General features: G+C 38.3%; 1 long non-coding RNA gene across 5 annotated transcripts in view; it reads right to left on the minus strand.

Moving 5' to 3' along the window:
- The window catches only part of LOC110045104 (uncharacterized), a 112,087-nt gene that overhangs the window by 70,169 nt on the left and 22,527 nt on the right, over positions 1-19,391 (minus strand). For 3 of the 5 annotated variants that reach the window (XR_016203057.1, XR_016203056.1, XR_016203055.1), the window contains exons 5-7: positions 9,225-9,299; positions 7,749-7,820; positions 5,143-5,216 (exon numbers count right to left, since the gene is read on the minus strand). This is a non-coding gene — a long non-coding RNA (uncharacterized LOC110045104). The remainder of the gene's footprint in view (positions 1-5,142; positions 5,217-7,748; positions 7,821-9,224; positions 9,300-19,391) is intronic. The other 2 variants (XR_016203059.1, XR_016203058.1) reach the window with 2 other exon arrangements.

Raw genomic sequence — 19,391 nt, forward strand, 5'->3', positions numbered from 1 at the left:
TCTTTTTGTCATGAAGGGTTAGCAGCAGCTTCTTGCTGTCCGGGGGTTTCAGATCCAGGTCTTCCATCAAACCCCTTTGGTAGCCTGACATCCCCTCCTTTTTTACGACCTTTTTCTCCGGCGCCAGGGGATAGCTATTGTGCTCCTCGTGAAGTTCTTGTGGGTATTCGAGATCGACCTCGAGAATGCACCCCTTCTTCGCGTTTTCTTTCATATTAAGAATCTCCTCCTCTGTGGGCATGTCACATTTCCACTTGAAACCTCTTATCGGGAGAGGCAAACTCATCGCCCATCCGTAAAGATTGTTTGCGTCGAGATAGAGGAGTTATTTTTTGGGCTTGCTGGGGTCGTAGCCCGTTACTTGTGGGTTGTTCGCCTTGGCGAATCTCTTGCTCACCATGGAGATTCCGCCCCGCATTCCCCTTTCCACGAAGAGATGCATTTCATAGTCTGTGAAGAGCTCGAGTTCGACCCCCATCTTTTTCAGGAGTGTGTCCTATGAGAGGCCCTCTGACATGTAATAATGTGCCGGATCCAACCTGTACTGCTCAAGGCACAGGTTTCGGAAGTTCTCAAAAACATCCGCCAGCAGCGCGACGTCCGTTTTCACATAAAGATCGTGGTAATCGCCCAGCGTTTTGCATTCAAAATACTCCCAGACATCCTGCGCGTGTGCGTACTCTTCGTCTGTTATGTGGTCGTCGTTCAGCTTGCTGTAAACCTTCTCTTTGTCAGGAAGCCTCATCTCGCTAAATCTTTCCCTTGAGTCCATGTACTCGTAAGGGTAGATCCCTTTTTTGAAAAGCAGGCCGCTGCCTTTCGTAATCGTTGATGTTATTTTCAATGCCTCCTTCGGTGTCGCTCTTACAAGTGAATCAAGGCTTCCTTGCAAAAAGTTCAAGCTGTTGATGAGACGCAGACTTCCGACCGAAAACGTGATGTATTTTTCCATGTTGTTGGTGACGCATTTCACCTCTTTCTCAAGTTTTGATATCGCTTGCATCAAGTGGTGCACGTCGTAGCCCCTCAGGTTGTGGAATACGACTGGTATTGGGTCCGTCTTGGGGTTAATTCGCAATTTCTTGTTACATTCGCTGTGCGCAGCTCCGTGGTACCTGCCCCTTATGTGGCAATGGTCCTTTACGCGTCTCTGAAGTTTTTCTTAATCAAAGGTTCTGCACAGAACAAACATGTTTCCTGATTTTTTGTAATCCATTCGTCAATTTTGTCTTTTTCTTTTCTTTCTCTTTTTGGCCCAACAAATTTTATTTTTTTGAGCGCCACGTAATAACAACCTTTGTGACTTTGGCCGCAATAGCTCCCTGTGTCGTGGTCCCAGATGGGCATTGAGTCTAAGAATTCGTCTTTTATCAAACTTTTTTTACAAACGTGGCAGTCGTTTGTGTTTTTGAATTTTTCCGAGTCCTTCCACGTCATATCAATTGGCTTTGGTGTGGCCAAACTCTCTCTTATTTTCTCCTCTTCCTGCATAACGTCACTTAAAAACTCCCCCACCGCGTTTTCGCCCCTGTACGTGTTCGAACCTACCACTTTACCATCGCTTCTCACAACAAGGTAAGAGTAACCGCATGCCTCGTGCCTTTCGGTCTTCTCTGTGTAGCTTGTTTGCATTCTCTCACGCTCACAGCCAAGAATCTTTCTGATAATTGCCTTAAAGTCCGCGTTAATAATGAAAGGCATCTTCATCTGTTTTTTGAAGTTTTGGAAGGAAAGGATGTTTTCCCCCTCTTCTGGCATCTCAATCCTTGTCGGCACGCCGTTCACTCCATTGCAATATTTTTTGTGACTCACGAGCAAGTCTGCTCTTGAGAAACCGGTTGAGCACATCATACAAAAGTGCTTTGTGTTTCTGTTCTTGCTCTGATCGAAAAGCAAAGCGCTTTCTCTTTTTATGTAACAATAGTGCTGAGTTTTCCCTGACTCGATTAACATCAGGTTTATCCGCGGCACATTCGATTCTTTTTTGCTTATCCGGTGCACGATCACACAATCGTTTTCCCAGCCAAATACGTTTATTGCGAGTTTCGGGTTTTGGGCCTCGAGCTTCTCTATCTGTTTTACTGGTGTGGGGAAATCGATGCCTGCGTAGTTGATACCGTCGTTAACCGGATATTTGCTTGGTCTTTGCGGGTTCTTTCCATCTTTTGGAGGGAATAAAGCGGCTCTGAGTGCATGCTTCAAACATTCGTTATCGCTGTTTTTCACGTTGATTATTGCTTTCTTTTTTGCCAGTTTGGCTGGAAGAGGCAAATAGGTCCCTCTGCGAAGTGGCTGATAGCGAGAAACATTCACGTACACGATCTGTATCCTTTCAACCGCCCATCCCGATCCCATCTCGGACCAGTGTTCTATTTCTCCTTTTGCATTTTCAATGAATTCATCGAATTTTTGTTTTATCAGGTCCTCATCATTCTTTTTGAAAACGTGCGGTTCATCGTCTTTGAAATAATGCTCCATGAATTGCGTTTCACCGTTTCTTTCTATTGAGAACTTTACTTGTAACCCGAAACTCACTTTCACGCTGTTTAGCCTTTGTGTTTCTTGTCCTACCAAATCGGTGATCTTTTCTTTGTTTTCTCTCACGAACTTCAAAAGATCTTTATTGTTTGGATTCCTTTCGGATACAGCCATTCTCCACACACGGAGCCATTCTTGGAAATCGTTTTGGGATATTTGGAACCTGTCGTATAGTGCGGTTAAAACGGGTTTTAACGGCTTGGGAAGGTTTGTTTTTTCCTCCCTCGGTATTGGGCCGTAGAACATTTGCAGAACATCGGACGAATATCTTGCAGCAGCCATGACGGCGTAGTATACACTGTGCATGCACTTCTCCAATAGGAAAAAAATTCTGGCACATTTTTGTATAAACTAGTGAAGGGCACATCCGCGCATATTGATTACGGACGTTGCAGCTTCGCTGGACCCTCTATTTTGCCCAATTTACTGCTGTGCTGTTGCGTTACGCACGCACACTTTTCTGGCACAGCACTCACACCGCAGTTCTGGCACAGCACACACACGCAGTTCTGGCACAGCGCACACACACATATATAGTGAGGGTTCTGGTCACAAGCAAACGCAACACAGTGGAAGTGTAACACAACTCCGAATCTTCAGATGAGGAGTTGTGTTACGCTTGCACTGTGTTGCGTGAGTGCTGTGCCAGAACCCTCACTATATATGTGTGTTCAGTCATTGGTCAGTTGAACATCAGTCATGGGTCAGTTGAATATCAGTCATGGGTCAGGTGAATATCAGTCAAGGGTAAGTGACAAACTAGTGAAGAGTCAGTTGATCATCAGTCATAAGGGTCAGTTGAATATAACTCAAGGGTAAATAAGTGGTGAACCAGTCAAGTGTCAGCTGAATATCAAACAAATGTTGGTTGATATCAGTCAAGAGTTAGTTGAATATCAGTCAAGGTTAGGTGGAGATTTAGTCAAGTGAGTCAAAGTTGAATATTAGTCAAGTGTCAGTTAAATATCACTCAAGTACCAGTAGAATACCAGTTATACCAAGATCGAGTTCTCTGAGTGACAGTTCCAGGCAACTGTTTAAGTTGGAAAGAACAGCTTCCTTCCAAAACTGCTCACAACACTGGCCACCTTTTGTGCCATGAGAGCACCCGCATCCTTCTTGTAGAAACTTTGTCACTTTAGCTATGATTTCCTCGCTTTTGAGCAGGTCAAGCAGATCGCATTCAGCCATGATGAAGGTTTTCACTGTAAAGAATAGTTGCTGCGAGAGAGTAGTTATGACAACACGTCTTACTGTCAAAGTGATTGATGCGATTGGCTGGTGTTGCGTTACCTGTCACTGTTGTGTAACTTGTATGCAAATTTATCGAGATTGGTGTAGTGACACGCAACTGAACTGAACTGACGGCAATGCGTTTGAGTCGTAGTCAAAAGTAAGGGTTAGCATAGTATACAATTTGAAAATGTACCAGGAACTGTTAGAAACAGAAAGTTGGGTATTTGTTTTGTAAAAAAGCTAGAAAAAACATCACCGCAAATACTTAACAAGTTTGCATTCACTGTTGATTTTCTTTCGAGTTCCGTTTCAGAAAACTCAGTTATGAATGTTCTCTGCATTTTAAGGTTACTTTCTTTAGCTTTCAGTGGTTAAATAAAGTAGTAACAGGAGCAGTTTCAACCATTAAGAGCCATCCTTTGAAATTATTTTAAGTGAGATGTGTAGCGGCATGGCATAATTCGAAATAAAAAAAAACGAATTATAATCATCAAGCTTATAAGCCATTCGTGACTGCTCGTTCGCACATTTCGTGAGCCGTTTGAACGGTTAGATCACCTGTTCGAAATTATTTATGAGCCGTTCCAATGGTTTTGTTACCCGTTCGGAATGTTTTACGAGCCATTGGAACGGTTAGGCTACCCGTTTGCAATTTTTCCTGAGTTGTTCGAATTGTTAGGCTACCCGTTTGCAATTTTTCCTGAGCTGTTCAAACAGTTGGGCTGCCTGTTCACAATTTTTCCTGAGCCATTTGAACGGCTAGGCTACCTGTTTGTAACTGTTCGATGGCCGTTCGTTTCACCCATGTAACGGAAAGTCGTTAATGCACATTTTTGCATGAAAGGTCACAAGTGTCAGTTAAATACCAGCCAAGTGTCAGATGAATATCACTCAAGTCCCAGTAGAATACCAGTCATGTTAAGTGTCTGTGATACATCAGTCAAACTGGTCAGACTGCTGGTGCTATATCACTCAAGTGTTGATTGAATATGACTTAAGTGTTGGTGGTACGCTCTATATCTGTCAAGTGTCTGTGGTATATCAGTTGAGTCAGCTGACCCAGTGTAAGTGGCATATCAATATCGTTTAAGTGTCAGTTGAATATCAGTCACATGTCAGCAGTATCTCACTTAACTGTCAGGGGTATATTGCTCAAGTATGGGTGAAGTCTCAGTGAGGTATTTAAGAACTAATGACATAATATTATCAGTCTATATCAACTGCCTTTTGAGAGATGGTCAACCAGCTATCAGTCTATTGACTGATATATTGACCAACTATCAATCAACACAACCAACACACAGAACAACACTACCCATGGTAAACATAATCCAGGCACAAATATCCAAAGCTGGTGCTCTTACTCACCTGCCTGTCATTTAAATCATTCGGTTCATCTTTTCCCTTGTTTGTGTTGTGCCTCGTCCACTCAGCCATTCTACCTGAAAAAAGTAGACGCATTTTCAGTTAAAACAGAAAAAAATCTACATTTTAAATTTGAAAGAGCTATGACTGATGCAATGTCCCAGTGCCAGTTAAATACCAGTCAAATTGGTCAGGTGACTGCTGTGTTGGTGCTCATATCACTCAAGTGTATATTGAATGTGACTTTAAAGTGCCACTAACCCCATAAAGTTTTTTTCACTAATATAAATTTCCTTTTTCTCCTGATCACCACTGCGAAAAAATTATCAATGTAGGTATTTTCGTTAATTTTCTATGAATTTTTAAAGGTTGTAAATTTGCTCTTTTCTATGTTCACGATCAAGGAATAGCAGAGAATGGGAGTAGTTGGCTTCTGACTTCACTTCGGGAATAACAATATTTTGTTTTTGAGAAGAATGTATGTGAACATGCGATAGTCTGTCAAAATTGAGGCAGAATACAAAGAAGATATGTAGCAATACAGGATGTGTAGAATAGAGTATTCCTCCCCATTCAATACCTCTATCTAGATGAAACTCTACCAGAAATTTAAACGAGAAAAAGACCAAAGAAGTGGGCTGATCTGTGTGAAGCTAAAGCCGGGGAGCCATTGAGGATTTCTTCGATCTCGAGTTCACCGCTACTGTAAAAACCTAGAGATTTTCATGGCCTGTATATTCTTCTCTATCTCTAGTGGAAAGCTTGAAATTGTCAAGGTACTGCATTAGATGAATTTGGGATAAGCTGGAAGCCATCTGATTATTTCGAGCAAACAATCCTCCGAGTCGCAGACGAAATTATAGGTGAGGAAATTACACGGTAAATTAAACGCATCGTGTTTTTTGTACTCGAGGTAGAGACCTGTCTAAACAAATAGTAAATGAAACCTACTTTCTCCAACGACGCAAAGAGGATTGTGGAGGCTTCAAACTGGTGAACTAGCCATGTATTTGTGGATTTTAATAAAAACACATGCATGCCGGAGGTCGCCTGTAATCCGGCTGTGTTTCTCTACTATGGCCATTCCGAATACAGAATTGTTTTGCTCATTGAGCTTCATCTATGAAGAACGAAATATATCTAAATTACAAACTTAGAATGATCAAGCATCTATAAATATATGAGGAAAGTGAAACGATTAAGATTCAACTCTATAGCTACTGATGGAGATTGTTGTGCTGAAAGAAGAATGTGCTTGTCAGTCAACCAAAACGTAAACTAATAAGTCGAGGACTCCCAGGTTATTAGCGTGAGTAAAATGAACATTTCATTCAAAATAACAGTGAAGTAGAAATGTATCCATCCAACAGATAGTATACTGCACCTCTTTTCAAGATCTTGTCGACGGATTTTTGATGATTTCTAGTACGAATCAAAATATGCAAATTTATGTAGCTTGTGTTCGTACACAGTATTTGACTTAATGCATATACTACGGTCGGTCAACAATAACGAAGCGAAGAAGTTACCTCACCATCGAATATTGTTTGCCGACATCTCTGCTTATCTCTTATGGTAAAACTATTTTCAATCATTGATCTAGAGAAGTAGGCAGGAGTGAAGTACGACCAAATCACATTTTAACTTGTATTTCGCGGGAAATCAATGTTTGAATGTAAAAATGTTTTGACACTCCAAAATTTACACATTCCATTAAGTCAAATTACCAACTCTTCGTGTTCATTGATATCTTTGCAACTCTTTAAGAGCTGTAAGCTAACTCTTCAGTCATTATCTGTACCTTTATAACCCAAATGGACGATCCTGGCCTAAATATAATTATACAACGTGGCGATCTCGACTGGCCACCTGCCCTTTGAAATGGAAAAAAATATGTACATTGCAGCTGTCCAAATCATAGCTAGACTCCAAATTGTAATACTAAATGATGCAGTTCTTTCACTTAAAGTTCTTGTCCAGTTTTGATAAAATATTAATCGCAAATAACCTGAAAATGTTTTCACAGCCCCCGCAGCTCAGTCAGTCTCTCAAGTGTTTTAGCCCGGTTCCCGAAGTGACGTCACTAGTAGCCCGACCCAAATCCCACTTTGTGCGGTCGTGAACATAGAAATTATATGTTTAAACACCTGTAGAAACGCAGGGATTTTATCGATCGAGATAATTTTTTGCTGAAATAATCAGGGAAACTACTAGATGGAAAAAATATTTGGGGTTAGTGGCACTTTAATATTGGTGGTACAGTGTATATCTGTCAAGTGTCAGTGAATCACTCAAAAGTCAGTCAACGTAGAGTTGGTTGCACAGTGTTTAAGTGTTGTTTTAATATCAGTCAAGTGTCAGTGGTATCTCACTCAACTGTCAAGGGTTATATCCCTCATGTATGGACTAAGTCTCAGAGAGGTATTAAACTAACAACTGTATCAGTCTAAACCAACTACCTTTTGAGAGATACTTGACCAGCTAACAAATTGACTGATATATGGACTGATTATCAACCAACACACTGAAAAACACTAGCCATGGTATGCATGATCCAAGCATCGTACATTTAACAAATTTCCAAAGCTGGTACATGTACTCTTACTCACCTGTCTGTCTTAAATCATTCAGTTCATCTTTACCCTTGTTCATGTTGTGCCTCATCCACTCACGTATTCTACCTGTGAAATATCACCAGGATTTTCAGTTAAAATTGAGCAGAGGTTTATATTTTGAGTTTGAAATAGTTATGTCTCTGAAGATGGGGTCAAATGTCACTGGTATATCAATCAAGCCCCTCAAGACTTTTGATTTTCATTGGCAGACCGTGAGGCATGTTAGCTTTTTTGTTTGTATAAAAGTAGTCTGCTGTTTCTAATATATCTGTCAAGTGTCATTTATATACAGGTCAATTGTTTCAGTGTTCAAGTGTCAGTGGAACAGTGGTTCAGTGTCAATGGTACATGCACATTGGTCAAGTATTTGGTAGAATACCACTCAAATGATGGTGGTACAGTCAGTGGGAGATCCAGACCTTAAGCTAAGGGGGGGGGGGGCAGTTTTGTTTTGCTTGCCCTGCCTGCTTTTCTTCCTTCTGTGATTTCTTCTTTTTTACCCAAAATAAGGGGGGCCCTTCCCCTAGATCCGCCACTGTGGTATATCACTAAGTGTCAGCTGCTTACTGGTCAAACCTCCGTAAGTGCTATATAAATGACTAAGGGGTTAAATGAATGTTGAACAAGTGTTAGTGGTCACTATCTTTCAACTTCCAGTTGAATGCCCCTCGAGTGTCACTGATATATTAGTCAAGTGTGTGAACTATATAAGTCAAGTGCCTTTGAATATCCTTAAAGGGACACAGTCTCTGACCTGGACACTAGTTTTCTCACTTTGAAAAAAGTTCACCTCAACCTGAAATCAAAGTACATGTACATCTAGAGATCCACTTCAATCTTCGTAGTGTTTTGCTAGATTTTCAATTGTTCACTCAAAAACCTGCTTTTGAGTGTTCTTTTGCTCATCCCATGATAATATTTTTATCATATTTGGTTAAAAACAGTATGGATCGTGTCTCTGTGATATGTAAATTAGCTATGAAATGGTATCTAATGCACATGTACACCAGCTGACTGTGTCCCTTTAAGTGGTAAATTACATGTAGTCAAGACTTGCTGCTATATCAGTCAAGTGTTGTTAGTATATCAATCAAGTGTTGCTTGAAAATTGGTCAAGTGTAAGTAGTCTATTGGTTAAGCATTTACTTGATGTGGGTCAAGGGCTGCTGGTATATCAGTCAAGAGTTGAATCTGGATCAGTCAACTGTTGGTGGTTTATTAATCAAGTGTTTCTCCAAAATTGGTCAAGCCCAAGTAGTCTATTCGTTAAGTGTCGGTTAATATCTGTCAAGTGTTGCTGGTATATCGGTCATGCAACAATCAACTATACACATGTATTGCTACTAAAATAATTAATATACTGATATACTGACTACCTATCAACCAACACACAAAACAACACTTAATGCATGGTAAACGTGATCTAGGCATTGTAACAAAATATTATCCAAAGCTGGTAAACTTACTCACCTGGTGGTCTTTACATCATTCAGTCAATATTGTCCCTTGTTCAAGCTCTGTGCCTTGCCTACTCAGCAATTCTACCTTAAAAAAAAGTTTACAGGATTTTAAGTAAAAATGGAGGAAGTTTACATGTTAAATTTGAAATAGTTATATCTCTGAAGCAGGGGTAAAATATCACTGCTATGTCAATGACGTCCCTCAAGACTTTAGGAGAACTGTGAGGCATGTTATTTGTCAAGTGCCAAATGAATGATCATCAAGACAGTGTTGGTGGTGGTGGTATCTGATGGTAGAATGCCAGTCAAGTGCTGGTGTTTTATCATTCAGAATAGCGTGTGTCATATATAAGTCGTGTCAGCTGATTATAGGTCTAGTGTTTGTTTAACATCCTTTAAGTGTCAGTGGCAAAGTGGCCAAGTTTTTTAGTAATTTTTATGAATCAGTTGGACATCCAGAGGTGTTGGTTTAATATAAGACAAACATTGGCTCAATATTAGTCAAGTGTTGATTATTGCTGCATTTTCATGAGAGATGTTTACTACAGTCACTGCTTACCAAGGTTTAGTAACTTAACCACAGTTATTAAAGAAGCTGTTTGCGCAGAACTAATTAAGAGAGCATCCATCCTTTTATACTCGTCGAGGAGAAGACTCTGGGGACAAGGTTGGAGTGCTCAGTTCAACTCTATTCAGATTCATATCATATCCACATATGGGAGTGCCCCCGGATATGAACTCTTTTTTTACCAATTTCAAGGTTTTCCACAATTTCAGCTCTGCTTAGTCATGTTGTGAAAATGTGAGCCTACCCGGATTTGAGGGGAAACATTTTACAATAACTGTCTAATTTCTTGTATGCTGATTGGCTCATTTTTATCATTAATAGGAGTACAGATGGATAAAATTTTAATTTATGCAAGCTTTCAAGTTCAACTTTCAGCTGTCAAACTGTCAACTTTTTAGCCAACAAGATTTCACGAACTTTTCTAAGTAGCCAATCAAAAAGCGAGAAAAGCTATTGACAATGTTCGCGTCATTTTGAATAAATTCACTTATCTTTGTTTACGGCAAGTTTACGATCATTCTCGAGGTCAAATAGGATAGAACTTTTAGAGACTCTTTTAAAGCATTTGAACAAGTTCAAAGTGAATGATAATTGATGACGGTTTCCATAGTCAGCGATAGTGGATGATAGTTTTGCGGTCAAATGGGAGCGTGATTTTGAACCATAATATCATTGACTATGTATCATGCGCTGTTTGACAAGGGAATCGTTTGATTGGAACCATACTTAACTACGAGAAAATTGGGCAACAATTCAATATACAATAATTATTTGGCTTGGATAAACTCATATGGCTGAATCTTGCTAGACTAGAAAACTGTCTACGACAACCTCTTACAGTGTATTTCTATTTGAGTTTCAACTGATAATTCCAAAATACATTTAACTCGGTTGTTTTGTAAGGATTGCAGGTAGGTAAACCCAAAGGTAACTTCGGTGTCTGACATTTGCAGACTGCAGACTGCAGACTGCAGACTGTGGCCAAAGAGTCATAATTTCAATACGACAAGGATTTGTGTCGGATTAAGCTCTGCGGTCGTCAAGATTTGCGACCAGCGGTCTTAAGTCAGCATCTTGTAATCTATGGTCTGAGGTCTACTGTATGCAGTCTGTAATCTGTAGCCCGGGGCAGGGGGCACTGCCCTATATGGGCTACATAGGTATGTGCTGCTGTGAAGGGTATGGTTTTCAAGCAGTTTACTCTAGGATAGGCTATATAAAACAGAGCGTTTGGGTCTAGAAAAGGGTATAATTTTTCACAAAACTAGACTAAGGAAACCAGGAATTGCCACTCAAAAATATAAAAAATCAAATCGGCAAGTTTAAATTTACGCAAATCAGCCTCAACAGTGTTGTTAGATGGGGGGATTTGGGGAGTTTACTATAGCATAGGGTAGCAAAATTCAGCTGAACTAGCCCTGGTATAGGCTAAGGGTTCCAGGATCCCAGTGGCACATCCCCACCCAAAAATTCCCAAAGCACCCCCTCCCCGGGATCTGTAGTCTGCAGTCTGCGGTCTGCGGTCTGCAGTCTGCAAATGTCAGACACCGAGGTAACTTTCAGTGCTTTTCTTTGCCTGCCTATTTGTCAAAATGTATGGTGAAACTTATTTTGCAAACACTTAAAACAGAAACAGACACCTCATTTCTTTTTTGTCATCCAAGACCAAACTCATCTCTGTGAAGGGGATACATAGTAAGGGATTCTCCCGCCTCATCAAACAAATCAGCTCTATAAAGGCAAAGTTTCCACCAGCGATGTGGTTTTATAATCAAATGATCAGAAACGTCTTTTGAGCAGGTCTTTAATAGTTAGTGCTGTCTGGTGTCTCAACTGACTGGATACATCACACTCTTTCTTGGACTGCCCTCTAAGAGAGCATTCAAAAGAAATCATAGCAATCGTAATGTGATCAGATTCCGGGTGAAATTTGAGGCATGAAATTTGATACAAAACTGTACTTGATGCCACCAGTAACGTCCTCTGTCATGCAATTAATCGTTCCAGCTTGTGCTTTACTACCAGTAAAACAACAACACAAAAAGTATGCTGCTGGTTTCCATTGGATGGAAAAGAAATAAGTGATGTAAGAAAAAACTTGTTTTCACTGTTTGAAAAAAAGATGCAACTGGATAGTAAGACAAGTTGGTGGAGTATAAAAATGCTTCCCAGGGTAGTCACTCAATAATCAATAATATTCGATAGTAATCAATAAAACTTAGTCAACAATATCGAAAAATTGATAATACATGTAGGATTCGCTGGGAGTTATCAATAACTATTGATTTTTTGAAACAAAACCAACAAAAGATATAAACAAGCTTGCAAAAACCACCAATAACAACGTCCTTAAATGATTATCAATAAAATTTGCTACAACTTTTTTAAGTCTCATAAAAAACGATACTCAATACTCAATACTGAATGATAAAAATTCAAAGCACAGAGAATGGTAATGATATTTACTATCATCCCATTCATACATTGGAATCCTGATTAAGAAGAATTGGTTTCAAACCTCGGGTAGTTCAAGAAATCAGGGGTAAAATTAATGTTGGATTGGGTTGAGGGAAACGACTGTAGGTTCTAAGAATCGGGAACTTCGAGAAATAGCAATTCCATTTTTGTTTTTAACACTAATTGAACATGAACGAAATTATTAAAGTGCTGTATTTAAATGAACTTACATCGCTTGAGCCAACCAGGTTTCAATGTTATGCATAGTTTCCAGAATGCAGCGAAGCGAAACGTTTGCTCATGACCCTGTAAATTTACCTACTTATCGCAGCAGTTTCTGCAATTAAACCAAGTGTTGTCACAATGTTGGAGTTGAAAAGAAAACCACACATAAATATTATTCCAGTTGTTTCGTCTCATTTGACAAGCTGTCCAGAATCAGGTATACACATGTTGTTAGTCTCAATGCTTTAAGTCCCACAATCTGTTGGCTAATTCTCCCAACAGAAAGCAATGCTATTCCTAGCATGTTAATTTTGAGAATTTGGAATCACATTCAGACAATGTTCTACTCCTAAGAGAAAAGTCAAGTTAAGTTATTTGTCCTATGTGTCAACAGTAAACAGTGACTTATCAATGTTATTTTATTGTTGTCAGCTTCAATTTGCCTACTACCATATTGGTTAAAATTCTATAGTATCAAGTCTAACTTAAAGGATTGATTTCGTTGAGGTCAGCTGAAATAAACCAAGCATTGTTGTAGCAATATTGTTATATTGTAATTCTAAAGAAAACCACACATATTCAGGTTGTCTTGTCTTATCTGATAAGCTGTTCAGTGCCAGTTATGCTTGTCTTGTCAGTCTTAACACATTTAGTCCCAAGATCTGTTTGCTAATTCTCCTTACTAAAAACCACAACTTTCCTTGCCTGCTGGATCTGATAATTTTGAATCACTGATAAAGAAAATTTCCCCTGGTCTACTATTAATTTTTACTTTTTTCATCACAAGTTTTATTTACTTGTTCTGCTTGTCTTGTCAATCATAACACTTTTAGTCCCAAGATCTGTTGGTGAATTCTCCTTACAGAAAGCCCTACATTTCCTAACATGCTATATTATGAGAATTTGGAATCACATCCAGACATTGTAAACCAGACTTGCGATGAGAGAAAAGGAAAATAGTAAACAAGGGAACAATGTCTTTATCATGTAAGGAAAAGTAGTACTGTATGTTCTACTCCTAAGAGACAAACGGTCAGCAGTCACAGCCTTGTGTATAAATTAGCCTAAGTGCTATGGTATTGAGTTTAACTGTTAATTGTTTAAATATTATTGATCTTGTCAATGTCAGCTGAAAGTATTCATGACCCTCTAAATTTACCAACTTATCACAGCAGTTTTTTGCAATTTTTTGCCAAGTAAACCAAGTGTTGTAGCAACATTGTAATTGAGAAGAAAACCAGACATATTCCAATTGTCTCATCTCATTTGACAAGCTGTCAAGAGTCAGTTATACATGTATGTTTCTTGCCAGTCTAAATGCTTTAAAACAGAAAGCCATACTATTCTCAGCATCTTAATTTTGAGGATTTGGAATCACACCTAGTTAATGTCTCTTAGTCTAATATTCTCCTTTTTCTCATCACAAGTCCGCTGGTTTAGAAATATGTAAGGAAAAGTAAGATGTTCATTGCGCCTAGAAGTAAAACCAGTCTTGTAGCAATGTTGTAAATCTAAAGAAAACCACATAAGTCATATTGCGGGCCTTGTCTCATTTGATAGTATCTTATCTCATTTTCTCGCCTGTTAGATCTGAGAATTTTGAATCACTGATTCAGACAATTTCCTCTGGTCTACTATTTTACTTTTTTCATCACAAGTCTTATTTACTTGTTTTGCTTGTCTTGTCAATCATAACACTTTTAGTCCCAAGAATTTGGAATCACATCCAGACAATGTTCCCTTGTTTACTATTTTCCTTTTTTGTCATCACAAGTCTGGTTTACAATTTCCTTATCATGTAAGGAAAAGTAGTACTGAATGTTCTACTTTGTTCTACTTCTAAGAGACAAACGGTCAGTAGTCACAGCCTTGTGTGAAGTGGGATCATTTATCAAGTCATTTTGTCAACAGTAAACAGTGATTGTTTAGTTAATATCAGTTTCAATTTGCCCACTTTTGTATAAATTAGCCAAAGTTCTATGGTATTGAGCCTAACTGTTAATTGTTTATATATTACTATTGATTTTGTCAATGTCAACCGAAAGTATTCATGACCCTCTAAATTTACCAACTTATCACAGCAGTTTCTGCAATTTTTTGCCAAGTAAACCAAGTGTTGTAGCAACGTTGTAATTGAGAAGAAAACCAGACATATTCCAGTTGTCTCATCTCATTTGACAAGCTGTCAAGAGCCAGTTATACCTGTCTTACCAGTCTAAATGCTTTAAAACAGAAAGCCATACTATTTCCAGCATGTTAATTTTGAGAATTTGGAATCACGTCTAGATATTGTCTCTGAGTGTACTATTTTTCTTTTTTCTCGTCACAAGTCCACTGGTTTATAAATATGTAAGGAAAAGCAAGATGTTCATTGCGCCTAGAAGTAAAAACATAGGCACGCAAGACATGCAAGAGTTATTTTTTGTGTGAAGTGTCGGAGATAGGAGCATTCATGGTACAGTAATGATTTGGTTAATTTGACATTTTTTCTTTGGTTGGTATGTTACATCGGTCATGGTAAGATAGCTAAATAGTAAGCCCTAAAATGTTTGACTGAACAAACTACAGTAATCTGACATGTCTCCAGATTAATGTAGATACCATCTTATTTTCTAACAGGCAATTTGATTCGTTCTTTGATACAACCCAGTGTGACATGCACACATGCATAACTCCCTCACTCACCGATCACATAACCCTTCCAACCCCCAAGAGGAATTATTGCTAAAAAATACTCAAGTTAATTTAGGGACTTTTTCGCATTTTACACGAGACGTAAGTTTACCTTTTCACACAACATAACACAACTTTACCAAAAATAAAAAGAAAGAGAAAAAAACCTCTGACACGTTGAAAGTCTGATTTAATTAAATTGCACTTTAACTTGGTGCCGCGCAGTCTTCAAAGAACATTTGAACAGTTTTCATACTTTTTACCTTAAAAAATATCGGACTGAAATGAAAGTCATCAAATAAAACTATTAAACTGCTACTGCAGAGACATAAAAACCGTCCAGAAATGAAAGCTTTTTTGTTTAATATCCTGGAAACAATAGCCGATAACTTGTCAGCTCTAATTGAATTTACTCCTATATAAAAACCAAAAGTGTTAAGTTACCATTTGTTACTAAAGATAGCAAACATCTCATGGGAAAGAGTGGTGACGATTCGTCTGCTCTAATTGAATTTAGTCCCTTGTGAACAAGAGTGTCACATTACACTTAGTAACTAAAAAACAAAAATATCTTGTTTTATTTGCACGCAACAAGAACAAAACAATCGTTACCCGCACTTACTAATGTAAACGTTAGAACTGTTTCAAATCTAAAGTCTCGTCCCCTCTAAAACATGTCCTAAGAACTAGAAGCGACGAGTCGTGACCTCTAATTGAATTTACTCCTTGTGAAAAACAAAAGTATCAAGTTACCTTTAACTAAAAATAAAAATATCTCATTGCATTTGCATATTACGAACTCACGAACTGTTTCAAACCTCAAGGCTCATCTCGTTCATTTAACTAAAATCCTCAGCCTAACCCCATGGAAAATGGCTGTTTATAGTAGATCCAATCTGATTGGTGTGACATACATACATCTCTCACTCACTCACTCACTCACTCACTCACTCACTCACTCACCCATTGACCTGTAACATACTCGACGCGCCGACTAAGAGGTATTTTTTTGTAAAAAAAATAACTCAAAAATAGAAAGAAAGAAAAAAACCTCTCTGACACGTTGAAAGTCTGATTTAATTAAATGCACTTTAACTTGACGCCACGCAGTCTTCAAAGAACATTTGAACACTTTTCATACTTTTTACCTTTAAAGTATCGGACTAAAATGAATGTCATCAAATAGAACTATTAAACTGCTACTGCAGAGACGTAAAAACACTCTAGAAATGAAAGCTTCTTTTTTGTTTAATATCCTGGGAACAATAGCCGATAACTTGTAAGCTCTAACTGAATTTACTCCCATATGAAAAACAAAAGTGTCGAGTTACCAGTTGTAACTAAAAATAGCAAACATCTTGTGGGAACAAGTGGTGACAATTCGCCAGCTCTAATTGAATTTACTACCTTCTGAAAAACAAGTGTCAAATTACCCATTGTAACTAAAAAATAAAAATGTCTCGTTATATTTGCATGCAATAGGAACAAAACAATCGTTACCTGCACTTACTATTGTAAATGTTAGAAATGCTTCAAATCTAAATAGTCTCGTCTCCTCTAAAACATGTCCTAAGAACTAGAACCGACGATTCATGACCTCTAATTGAATTAACTCCTTGTGAAAAACAAAAGTATCAAGTTACCCTTTGCAATTAAAAATAAAAATATCTTGTGCCATTTGCCTACTTCTAACTCATGAACTGTTTCAAAACTCAAGACTCATCTCATTCATAACTAACCAACATTACACTGTAAATTATGCACTCTAAAACAACCCAATGTATGTATGTAACTGTCACACTCTCCTCCAAACCGGACTAAAAATCACAAACCGGCAACATACACGTCACTCTTTATTTTTCGACCACCAAAGTCCTTGTGTTTACAGATACCTTGTGTTTCTCACATACCATTTACCTTTACAACAAGAAATTTGATTGGCTGTTCATAGTAGATCCAATCTGATTGGTGTGACATACATACATCTCTCACTCACTCACTCACTCACTCACCCATTGACCTGTCCATAACATACCCGACGCGCCGACTAAGAGGTATTTTTTTTACAAAAAAATAACTCAACCAGTCTTGTAGCAATATTGTAAAACTAAAGAAAACCACATAAGTCATATTCCAGGTGTCTTGTCTCATTTGATAGGTTGTCAAGTGCCAGTTATGCTTGTCTTGTCAGTGATTATGACTCTTAACACTTTTAGCCCTACATCTCCTTGCAACTTAGTTTTGAGAAATATTTGGAATTATGGGATAATCAGTCAAAGCCTTGTGTAAAGTGGGATCATTTGTCAACAACTTTGTCCAGATGTGTTAAAAGTTAATTTCCTGTTATTTGAGAACGCTTACTGTATTTTGCGAAACGAAACAAATAAACCTTCACTGTATTTTGCAAAACAAGCTCTTAGAAGACTCTAATGATATGTAACTTATTTCTTCTGATTCTTTAACACTTTTCGAAGATGAAAATCGATGCAGTGATGATTTTTGAATAAAGAGTTTGAGCCGAGAGGTCAGAAGTGCCCCGTTTTGCAATTTACAGATTTGTATTTTGTGAAATGAGTGTGAGTATGTGACTGACATTTGCGTGACTGCCTTACTTCTTTCGTTACCAACGTGATAAGGTGAACGATGTTACATTTCATTGCCCTGAGATGTAAAACTCTCGTTCGTTTCGCAGCAGAAACAATAAGGTAACAATCGTTAGTACAAGATTAGTTGTGTTCTGCTAATAAAACTGAAAAGAAGTGTTACTTCATTTAAATAGTCAATATCTTTATTTAGGCAAAACAATTTGAATGCTATATTATCAGGATAATTCTCAAGGAATCAATCTATTTAGGAAATCGAATACAAAAGTAACAATAACTTTTTATTCAAATTTTACTTGAAACAAGCCCTTATTGTGCCTTCTACAGTCATACATCTAACAAAACCATGAAGAGCTTTAATTTCTAAATCTAACAGCTTCTCTCTTAATTTTCAATTTTGTTTCACTGCTATATTCGGCATGAAAAGTTTCTCCTTGCTTACCTTATTACTCATTATCTAGACATAGCCATGCCTGATAAAAATGCCCTAACAATAGTAACCTCAACAGTAACAACAGTAACCTCAAACGGTTTGTATAGTAAACCTTAACCAGCTTAACCCAATTTTCACACTTCAATAATAAGTAATACCGGTACCCAAATTTACTGCATAAATTTTAGTACAAAAAAAGTAAATAAATAAAACGATAGATAGTAAAGATAAATAGCCAACTTATCAAGAATTTTTCTATTTGTTCCGGCGTGGAGGCCGGGGAGGTGGGGTACTCCAAGAAAAGTTGGGTGGGGGTGTGCGGCCCACTTGCCAAAACCTTTACCCTATTTTAACAACTTTGGATGCTTACATAAGTACACAATAAAGTTGACAACCATTTGGTGCATGCCACACCCGGATAGATATAAGCCCGAGGTGGGGTCAGGGTCCCACCCGGCCTGTTACGTGCAAAGCTAAGTGGCAGGTGTGCATCCAACCCTGTAGTCCAGCTGTTCATAGATAATGGGCGGGAAGGCGGGGAAAATACAGACAAATCGCAAACTAGCTACTTGCACTAGTGAGAGTCACGACAACACAAGGCGTTGTTCGGTATGAGAACCGGCGAGCAGTAATTATAAATGATAACTTGATATTGCTTTTCTTGTATCCATTACACATAATAACAGAGTTTTGTTTAGGCTGACTGCATCCCGACACACCAACCGAGATCAAGCATATAAGGCAAAGAAATGAATAGATCACAATAATTATTCTTGTTGAATGTAATTGCTATCGTAGTTCCAAGGACAAAGTAATGTTTATCTAACGCACATCAAAGAGCAATGTCTGCTTATGTAAATGTCTTTCATGACTTAAACACAAGTGTTGACAGTTGTAAACCTATTCAAACATTGATTTGCAGTATAGCATGACTAAAGGAGTGATACACGTGTGACATCCATGCAACGCTTTAAGTTGTTAACTCTATTTTAGAAGTCAAATTACCATATGACCAAAATCTGCAATTTTCCCTACCCTACCTATGACCTGGCCAAAAATTTGATACCCTATTTATGACCATTGCGGCTGGCGCAGTTGCCCTAAACTTAAGTTATGAAGGGCTTTTGTTGACGTTGTTATTGAAAACAATGAAAAAGTAGCTTCTTCTAAGAAACATACCCAATGCAAGACTAGAGTGCTGAAACCATACCCTATTTA

Source organism: Orbicella faveolata, unplaced genomic scaffold (assembly GCF_042242905.1).
Source record: "Orbicella faveolata isolate gen_17 unplaced genomic scaffold, um_ofav_v1 contig_4, whole genome shotgun sequence".
Taxonomy (NCBI): domain Eukaryota; kingdom Metazoa; phylum Cnidaria; class Anthozoa; order Scleractinia; family Merulinidae; genus Orbicella; species Orbicella faveolata.